We start from the raw sequence: 10,527 nt of genomic DNA on the forward strand, positions 1-10,527 counted from the left end.
GTGACCCCCCACTTCTCTTCCTCTGCAGGCAGCCAGCTAGGTGACCTTGGGCCAGTCACAGTTCTCTCAGGGCTCCCTCAGCCTCACCTACCTCACAGGGTGCCTGTTGTGGGGAGAGGAAGGGAAGGCGACTGTAAGCGAATTTGAGACTCCTTCAGGTAGGGGAAAGCGGCATATAAGAACCAACTCTTCTTCTTCTTCAGTAGTATCAGGGCTTTCTCAGCCTCACCCGCCTCATAGGATGTCTGTTGTGGGGAGAAGAAAGGGAAGGTGACTGTAAGATGCTTTGAGCCTCCTTTGGGTAGGGAAAAGTGGCATATAAGAACCAACTCTTCTTCTTCTTCGATAAACACCAAAGCCAACGACCAAGAACATCCCCTTGGTAGGTCGGTAACCAGGAGGGGCCAGTAACCACGGGGTCCTTTCCCTTATCAGGCAGATGAAAGTGCCAACTGAAAAGAAGTGTGGGGAAATAATGGCTGTGCCAAGAACCACACTGGGAAAACACCAGGAGATGTTAATTGCCACTTTGCAGGAGTGCTTGGCTTTAACGGCCTCTGCAGAACCCGTTGGATAAAGAAAGATGGGGATTTCATGACCAGCTCTGCTTCGCCTCCAAGGCAGCCAAGTTGGAAACGATTTGAAACACCAAGAAATCGTTTATTTTCTTTAGGCTTTTAAAATCATTTGAAGCTCACTGTTCTCCTGGATCACTGGGATCCAAGGTGAATAGACATGTTTAAAAAAAAAACACACAAGCAAACAAACCAAGAAACCATAGAAAGCTGAAAATATCAAATTATTAAAACAGCCATCAGACCTCAGAACGTTGCTGAGGCAGAGAACCAAGAAGAAGAAGAAGAAGAAGAAGAAGAAGAAGAAGAAGAAGAAGAAGAAGAAGAAGAAGAAGAAGAAGAAGAAGAAGAAGAAGGTTGGTTCCTATATGCCGCTTTTCCCTACCCAAAGGAGGCTCAAAGCGGTGGGTGAGGCTGAGAGAGCACCGATATCACTGCTCGGTCAGAACAGTTTTATCAGTGCCATGGCAAGCCCAAGGTCACCCAAGCTGGCTGCATGTGGGGGAGTGCAGAATCGAACCCGGCTCACCAGATTAGAAGTCCGCACTCCTAACCACGACACCAAACTGGCAGGGCAGGTGTAGGGAGGAATTAGTCAACTATCCCCACTTCAGGGAACTTAACCTTCAAAAAAGAGGGAGGCCCAACCAACATGTAGCAATGAATCTACATCCCATGTGATACAGAAGTGATGTCATCACATTGATGTTATAAGGCAACGCTCTGGTAATTGGGCAAAACTCTATGATAGAAGCCAGACTTACCATAGAGTTTTTGCTGATGTCCCTGACACCTTGGCATCACTTCCATGTCATATGGGCAGTGTCAGAGACACATCATGACACACCAGCTAGGCCTCCTTCTGGCTCCCCGTAAGCCCCTCTCCCTGTCCCCGCTGGCTTCCAGGAGGGACCTGGCAACCCTCCCTGCCAAAAAAGATCTAAATGCATGTTCCAAAATACAAACCAAGGGTAAGACCTCAAACACAGCTGTGTACGACATGAAAAAAAAAACTTCTTCACATCCTCTCCCCCTTCCTCTCAAGGAGAGTCTAGTAAACATTGATCTTCTTTCTCCATAGTTATTCTTCCACGTAACCTATTTCTGGTATTTGAAGCAAACAACCCGAAAAACAACGGGACCTCTTTTCGTGGATCTGACAGTGCAGAGAAATAATTTTGAGTAGTCGCCCCACCAAAGCAAACAACCCAAGTCTCTGGGTGGAATGTGACTTGGCAAATTGAGCCTGATCTTCTCGGCTGCTGGTCCTCAACTCGAGGGGATAAAAGGCTCCTCTGTTGGGGTAGCTCTGCCAACCCTAGTTAGGGAAATGCCCAGAGATTTGGGGCTACAGCCTGGGAAAGGTGGCGTTTAGGGAAGGGAGTGACCTCAGTAGGGTATCATGCCATGGAGGTGTTTTTCTTCAGGGGAGCAGATCTTTTTTGGTCTGAACTTGGAGATCAGTTGTGATTCCGGCAGATCTCCCAGCTGCTTCTGGAAATTCAGAACTCCATCTAGGGTCACCAGCTCTGGGTTGGGAAATGCCTGCAGGCTTTGTGGGGTGGAACCAGGAGTAGACAGGATGATATTATTAATTAATTAATGTCTCACCACCCGGAACCGGCTCGTGGCGGGTTACAATTATCCAACATTAAAACCCCAGTAAAAACCCCATTAAAACATCTTTAAACCTCTCCTGAGGATTGGATTAAATAAAAGGGTAAGGGCTGTCTGGGAGGAGTTAGGGCGGGCCCTGTCCAGGATAAAAACCCGGGGGGCCCAATCAGGAGCCGCGAAGCGGCTCCCGATTGGGCCCTCTGACTGTCCATCCAGGGCCCAGCAGCCAATGGGGAGCTGCGTGAAGCTCAGCTCCCCATTGGCTGCTGGGCCCAGCCGGGGACTCACCGCACAGACTGAACTGGCAGCTGCTGTGGTGAGTCCTCCAGCCCAGGAGCTCCTCCAGCCCTCCTCACTGTCGCATGGCCTGTCCTCTTGCCGATGGTTGGGTGGCTGGGGGGGGGGCTGCCTTCTCCCGCCTGCTCCTGAACTGCCTTCGGGGAGGGGGGGCACCTGTTGCCTTCACTGGGCCGCGGGAGCTGGCTCGCCACAGGGGCTGGGGGCGGTAGGGTGTGGGGCTGCATGGTGGTAGAGTTGCAAGGGGGCTGGCCCCAGAAGAGGGGATGCTAGCACCCATTGTATTTTACCATACAATGGGCTTTAGATCTAGTACAGGACATAAAACATGACAAGCAGGATTATCCATGATAAGTATCTGTCCAGCTGCTCCCTGAAGACCACCAATGAGGGGGAGCCTCATGAGGCAGCCCCTTCCACTGCTGAACGAGACTCCTAGAATCCTAGAGTGGGAAGGAGCCACAGAGGCCATCTAGTCCCACCCCCTGCTCAATGCAGGATCAGCCTCAAGCATCCAGGGGAAGGATCTTTCCAGACGCTTCCTGAAGACCATCAGTGAGGGGGAGCTCACCATCTCCTTAGACAGCTGATTCCAGTGCTGAACTACTCTGCAAAAATAAATTTCCTGTTATTTAGCTGATACCATTCTACAAGTAGTTTAAACCCATCACTGCAGATCCTATCCTCTGCTACCAACAGGAACCGCCCCCAGCCCTCCTCCAAGTGACCACCTTTCAAATACTTGAAGAGAGCCATGATGTCCCCTCTCAGCCTCCTCTTCTCCAGGCTGAACATTCCCAATTCTCTCAGCCTTTCCTCCTAGGGTTTGGTCCCCAGGCCCTGGATCACCCTTGTTGTCCTCCTCTCCACCCTCTCCATTTTGTCCATGTCCTTTATGAAGCAAGACCTCCAGAGCCATACGCAGGACTCCAGGTGTGATCTGACCAGTGAGGTATGTGTGCAATTACTGGTTTCCCTCTTTTAATTTTTTTTCTTCTTCTTTAGCATCTTGGTTGAAGTTGTTTACAATGGGTGCCTTTTTTCCTTTCCATCTTTTTTGGCAGGTATCTCTCCACCATGGAAGAACACTTAGGAGTGTACCTATCAAAATTCACTGTACCAGACTGCAAATCTGTAGGCAGAAGGACAAACGTGAAAGCAAAGATGAACGTTTGTGATTGTCCGCGTTCCATGTGAGGCTGGCTGGCCTTCCCTTGTTTCAACCCCATGATTGCATCCCCCTCTTCTTAGCCTCTAATGTGTTTCCCTGGTATCAACTCCTCTCTTTGGTCCTCAGACTCCAAAGTGTCTGGCTGGACTCCCAGCCTACCTCACAGTTACTTCATTAAAGAGAAAAGAAAAAAAATATAGTAATACTGCCCAGACATAGAGCTGTATTATTTGCAGCGAGAGAAGCAAAGGTAGATCTACAGAGTGATAGCAGGTAAGCATCAGACTGGTAAGCTCTGATTTCTTGAGGTTCGATTACTTCTCGATATGTTAGATCAGAGGTAGCCAAACTGTGGCTCTCCAGATGTCCAAGGACTATAATTCCCATGAGCAGCAGTATCTTTAAAGAAGCAGGGTACAAAAACATAGAAGACAGTTACAAAGAAATATATTGCAAGCCCCTATGGCTGGGCTGCAAGCAGGACTAGATGCCCATACATCAGCAGACAGAGAGAGCTGAGAGACTGAAAAGGAGGGTCCTTCCTCTTGTAAGCAGAGATCCTTCTTTTGCTGATAAAAAGTAAGTGAGTGGTGTCTGGCTTAAACAAAAGGATCTGCCAGGCCATGTGCTTGAAAATTTCTATTCCTTGTGTCTAAGATTCCCTGCAATCCCCGTAGTGACCTTTTGGTGTCATTAGTGAGCGCATGGATTCAGTTTAACTGCTTAACAACAACCCTTCAGAGTTGAGTTCACTAAATGACTTGCGGATTGCAATCCCAACAATCCCACTCTTCAAGATATAAGGGCAGATGGTATTACATCCTAGCAGTATCTGAAGAAGTGAGCAGTGACTCATGAAAGCTCACATCCTGCCACAAATTTTGTTAGTCTGAAGGAGCTCTTAGATTCTTGATTTTTTTTAATTCAATATATCAATATATCTTTATAGCATGAAATCCACTCCAGGCATAACAGCATCGGACTTAGCCAGAGTGATCCATGCAATGGTCACTTCTAGATAAGAAGAAGAGGAGTTGGTACTTATATGCCGCTTTTCTCTACCCGAAGCAGCTTACAGTCGCCTTCCCATTCCTCTTCCCACAACAGACACCCTGTGAGGAAGATGAGGCTGAGAAATCCCTGATATTACTGCTGGGTCAGAACAGTTTTATCAGTGCAAGGTAACCCAGCTGGCTGCATGTGGGGGAGTGCAGAATCAAACCCGGCATGCCAGTGGATAGGAGTCCGTACTCCTAACCACCACACCAAACCACTACACCAAAAGCTTAGACTGTCAATCCCTGCTATGTGAGAGCTGCCCCTGCAGGTGAGGTCCCTAACAACCTGGGAGGGGGGGAGCCGTCCACAGAATTCTTCCACTTCACCCCCCCCCCCCAATTTAGTGCCCGTTGTATTCCTGCATGCAACAGGCTTGGCCCCCAGAACCTTGAATCAAACTTTGTTGGTCTTAAAGGAGCCCCTGGACTCAAAATGTGTTTTGTTGCTTCAGATCAGCCCAGCAATCCACTTGAATGAAATGGGAGGGTTAACAAGAGGACAACAATTTATTTTTTAAAAGAAAGATCAGATGGAAATGTGTAAAGAAGAAAACAAAGCTGTCCTCCTGGCCCCCGAATCTTGTCAACTGTAACAAATTATGCTCCGAGCACAACTTTAAACCTGGATTTTTGGGACAGCCAATACAAACAATGTAGCCATGCAAAGGCCTTGCAGCTCTACGTTGGCTAGAAGAAAAATAATTTTCTCCACCGCTGGACCAGAGTCGAAATTATGATAGCTGCCAGAAATCTAGATCCAGGCGCCACGGAGCATGGGAAGGACGAGAGGGACGGACCAGAACCCATGGGATGAGATTAATGCAGAAACATTTTTGTCTAAACATCCGGAAGAAGTTCCTGATAGTTAGAGCAGTTTCTCAGAGGCTGGATAGCCTTCTGATGGAGAGGCTGATTCTGTGAAGGCTCAAGGGGTGGCAGGTGACAGTGGATGAGCAATAGGGATGTGAGTGTCCTGCATAGTGCAGAGGGTTGGACTAGATGACCCAGGAGGTCCCTTCCATCTCTATGATTCTAGGATTCTATTAATCCTAGTCATCCACTGCTGCAACTCTGCAAGGGTGGAGGTCCCCACAGGCAACAGGGGCTTGGGGTATAACAGCATATGGGAAAAGTTGCTGAGAAACTGAGCTTGTTTTTATGTACCGGCTTTGTGTAGCGGTTAAGAGTGGCGACTTCTAATCTGGTGTTCCATGTTAGATTCCCTGCTCCTCCCCATGGAACCATCTGGGTGACTTTGGGCTTGTCACAGCCCTGATAGTGCTGTTCTCACAGAGCAGTCTTGTCAGAGCTAGAAATAAGTAAAATAAATAAACTGGAGGTTCGAAACTTAAGCCAAATGTGACTTTCAAACAAGGCTTATTCAAAAGCGCATCCATTTAATCCGTGTAATGCCTTGTGCAAAGTTCCAGGAGGAGCAAGAGAGATTCTTCAGCACCCTGCCACGAAATCGCTGCCCGATCCATAGGCCTCCCCATGTCATGGCAGGAAGCTGCATAGCTGGCTATGGATTCGACAGGTGGGAGCCCAGAGGGCAGTTCAACAAAGGTGAAGGCACATCACCTGGAGTTTGCCTCTTCTTGGCATGCTCACGCAAGCCCCTTGTCCTCAGGCAGGGCCATCCACAAATTATATTGGGCCTGCGCAGGTGAACTCCTTGAAATCTAGACCACAGGTATGACAAACGTCAACGGAAGGAGAGGGGAGCTTTTCAGATTTATGCAGCATTTCTCTTGCCCTATGTGTTCAAAGCGCTTCATGTGCACTTGTTTAATAGTCGTTATGACATTGTCTTGCCTCCAGGTTAGAAGAGCTGGTTTTTATACCTCACTTTTCTCTACCCACCCCCTTCAAGGATCGCTGCCTTGTTGTGGCAAGGGGGCTTGCGTAGTTGAAGTGAAGCTATGAGCTATGCCGTGTAGGGCCACCCAAGACGGACAGGTCATAGCTGAGAGCTCTGACAAAAGGTGATCCACTGGAGAAGGAAATGGCAAACCACTCCAGTATCTTCGCCATGAAAACTCTATGGCATATAAGAACCAACTTCTTCTTCAGTAATCTCAGGGCTCTCTCAGCCTCATCTCCCTCACAGGGTGTCTGTTGTGGGGAGAGGAAAGGGAAGGCAACTGTAAGCTGCTTTGAGACTCCTTCGGGTAGAGGAAATCCTGTTTAAACAGAAGTGTGTTCTGCATGATCCAGAAGGCAGGAAACAGATTCTGTTATCCGGAGAATGCTGGTTCAATTAACACATTTTAAAAATGGACTCTGTTCTTCTTTCAGGTAATTGCGCCAGATTCGAAAGGAGGAGAGAAGCCAAAACGGTGTGCTTCCAGAATCCGAGAACAAGACGAAATGTAGTGGCGAAACTAATTTTTGTAACTTCACCATACGATAAAAATAGAACATTTTTTTGTTTGATTTTCCTCCCTCTTTGCAAATCCTTGCATGCCTTACATACCAAAAGCTAGTCATTGACATCTTAGCATTACCAGAAGATAGGAACCAGGCCTAAAAGCTTGGCGGGGTGGATCTAACCCCATCCTATTTACAGAACAAAGTTTATTGATTAAAATTAGTTATTCCTTTCCTTTTCCTTTGGGTGGGACCTGGGGATGCCCTGGAACTACAGCTCAACTCAAGACTACAGAGGTCAGTCCCCCAGAGAAAATGGATGCTTTGGAGGGGGGATTCTGTGGCCTTCGACCCTGCTGAAGTCCCTGTCCTCCCCAGTCTCCATCCCGAAATCTCCAGGAGTTTCCTAAACTGAATTTGGCAACATCCCACCCTAAGCCCTTGTGTGTGGAATCACCCTTTCAAAGTCAGCCCATACACAATAATTTGCACTGTGTAAGATTTGTTCTTTCATTCATTCATTCATTCATTCATTCATTCATTAATTCATTCATTCATTCATTTTCCCTTCTCAGTATTACTGACTTGGGGCAGTTTACACAATATAAAATTCAATATTTAACAGCATTTAACAAGGCTAAAAGCAACTCTAAAACAGTAAAAGTGATGCTTAATAAGAGTCAATATGAATTTCTCGGGGATAAGTCCTGTCAGACTAATTTTCTTTTTTAAATATTGATAGCATTTAGTAGATGCAGGATATGCAGTGGATATAGTGTATCTTGATTTTAGTAAGGCCTTTGATCAGGTCTCCCACAATGATCTTGTGAGAAAGTCCATGAAACCATGGAGGGGTACAGTCACCATCAAATGGATTTCTAATTGGCTGGAAAATAGAACCCAAAGGAGGAAGGTTACAAGCCAGCTTGGTGGAATGGGTAGGAGTGCAGACTTCTAATCTGGCATGCCAGGTTCAGTTCTGCACTCTTCCACATGCGGCCAGCTGGGTGACCTTGGGCTCGCCACGGCACTGATAAGAGATGTTTGGACCGGGCAGTGATATCAGGGCTCTCTCAGCCTCATCTCCCTCACAGGGTGTCTGTTGTGGAGAGAGGAAAGGGAAGGCGAACGTAAGCCACTTTGAGACTCCTTCGGGTAGAGAAAAGCGGCATATAAGAACCAACTCTTAAAATTGGGCAGTAGCCAACAACATGAATTTTAACCAGGAGAAATGTAAAGTATTAAATCTGGGGAATAAAAATGTGATGCATAACTAGAAGATGGGGGAGAGCTGGCTTGAAAGCAGAGGTATGAAAGGGACTTAGGAGGACAATAAGTTGAATAAATTGTTAAAAGTCATAAAAGTTATCGTTGTAAACTAGTTAACTTGGAACCTACTGTTATGATTATTGTAGTTATTGTTAAAACGATTCAATATATACCTCCCTGTTTTATGAAAACCACCCTGAGCCTCACGGGATGGTAGTATAAAAATATAATTTGGCCTGCCCCATTTGCACTCCTCTGTCCAGTTCTGAGTGCCGCAGTTCAAGAAGCATATTGGCAAGTCAGAACCCTGTTCAGAGAACGACTGCTAGGTTGAAGGGTTGGGATCCATGCCTTACGAGGAGACATTGAGTTGGGTCTGTGAAGTTCATAGAAGAAGAGGGCAAAGGGTGATAGGAGAGCTGTGCTTAACTCCTTCCAAGGTAACCATGAAGAGGGGGCCTCCTGTCTACTGCAGCTTTAGAGACGACCAGGAGCAACTGGTTCAAATGATGGGAAAGGAGGTCCCACTTAAATATTAGGAAGCATTTTCTGATGATGAGGGCTGTCCAGGGATGGAATACACTGCCTCAGAAGCTGGCAGAGTCCCCTTCACCAGAGTACTGTGTGCAGTTCTGGATGCCTCACTTCAAGAAGGACGTAGATAAAATTGAAAGGGTACAGAGGAGAGCGACGAAGATGATCTGGGGCCAAGGGACCAAGCCCTATGAAGATAGGTTGAGGGACGTGGGAATGTTCAGCCTGGAGAAAAGGAGGTTGAGAGGGGACATGATAGCCCTCTTTAAGTATTTGAAAGGTTGTCATTTGGAGGAGGGCAGGATGCTGTTTCCGTTGGCTGCAGAGGAGAGGACACACAGTAATGGGTTTAAACTTCAAGTACAACGATATAGGCTAGATATCAGGGAAACATTTTTCAGTCAGAGTAGTTCAGCAGTGGAATAGGCTGCCTAAGGAGGTGGTGAGCTCCCCCTCACTGGCAGTCTTCAAGCAAAGGCTGGATACACATTTTTCTTGGATGCTTTAGGATGGTTAGGGCTGATCCTGCGTTGAGCAGGGGGTTGGACTAGATGGCCTGTATGGCTCCTTCCAACTCTATGATTCTATGATTCTCAGTTTTTCAGAGGCAATTGGATGATCACCTAGCGGGAGTGTGTGATTTTTAAGTCCCTGAGAAAGTGGGGGGCTGGGCTGGATGACCCTTTGGGGTCTCTTCTAGCACTGGGTACCCTAGAGGGAATCTCTCAAAGCACCACATCAAACAGGTCATTAATTTAGAATCAGAGAAGGGTCTTTTTTAAAAGAAAAGGAGCAACAGGCATGCTTAGGCCTGGCCTTGCTGTTTCCTGTTCGGGTCTTTCAATCAATCACTGCTTGATCTCCAGAGTGCTGAAAGTTGCAAGGCACTTTAGGAAACTTGCAAAAATTGAGTTTTTCAAAGGCCGTTTGCACCAACCGTCTAAATGGCTGGCTGGCTTTGAAGGCGCATGGGATTCTTGTAAACAGAATTTGCTCTCGCCGTTCCCCCCTTCTCCCCAGCCCCTCCCCGAAATAAAATATGTCCCGGGGACGCCGGCCAGCAGCTGCAGCCAATAAATCATCTGCTTCCAATCCCTGGACCATCCCTGGGCTTTTCAAGCTGGTCGTCTCATTCTTTACACACCACGGCACACTCCAAGAACTCTTGGGAGCCTGTCCGGACTTCTCTGAAGGAGAAATCAGCTGCCACGTGGCTGCCAGTTCTTCGGAGCAGCAGTGGCTCTTCAGCAGAGGACATCTCTGCTTTTAGCAAATGTGCTAGATTTGTCTTTTCCCCCTGCCTCCTAATTCTCAATAAAAGTTCCTTGTGGGTTTTCTGGGCTGTTTGGCCATTGTCTGGTAGTTTAAGTTCCTGACTTTTCACCAGCAGCTGTGGCTGGCATCTTTGGATGCAAACCTGTGCCGAAGTGTGGAGTGTGTAAGTGTGTGCAACACATCACACTCCTGTCTTACCTGAGAGCCATTCTGGGATTGGACTGGAACTAGGAAGCACTTTTCCTCTGTCTGGGTGAAGTTCATTAGCAAGTCCTTTAGGAAGTGTTTTCCTTCTGCGTCTTGGTAGAGTTCATTAGCAAGTCCATTAGGAAATGTTCCTTCTAATCTTGGAGGGCCCATT

Source organism: Paroedura picta, chromosome 9 (assembly GCF_049243985.1).
Source record: "Paroedura picta isolate Pp20150507F chromosome 9, Ppicta_v3.0, whole genome shotgun sequence".
In the NCBI taxonomy this organism is placed as follows: Eukaryota; Metazoa; Chordata; class Lepidosauria; order Squamata; family Gekkonidae; genus Paroedura; species Paroedura picta.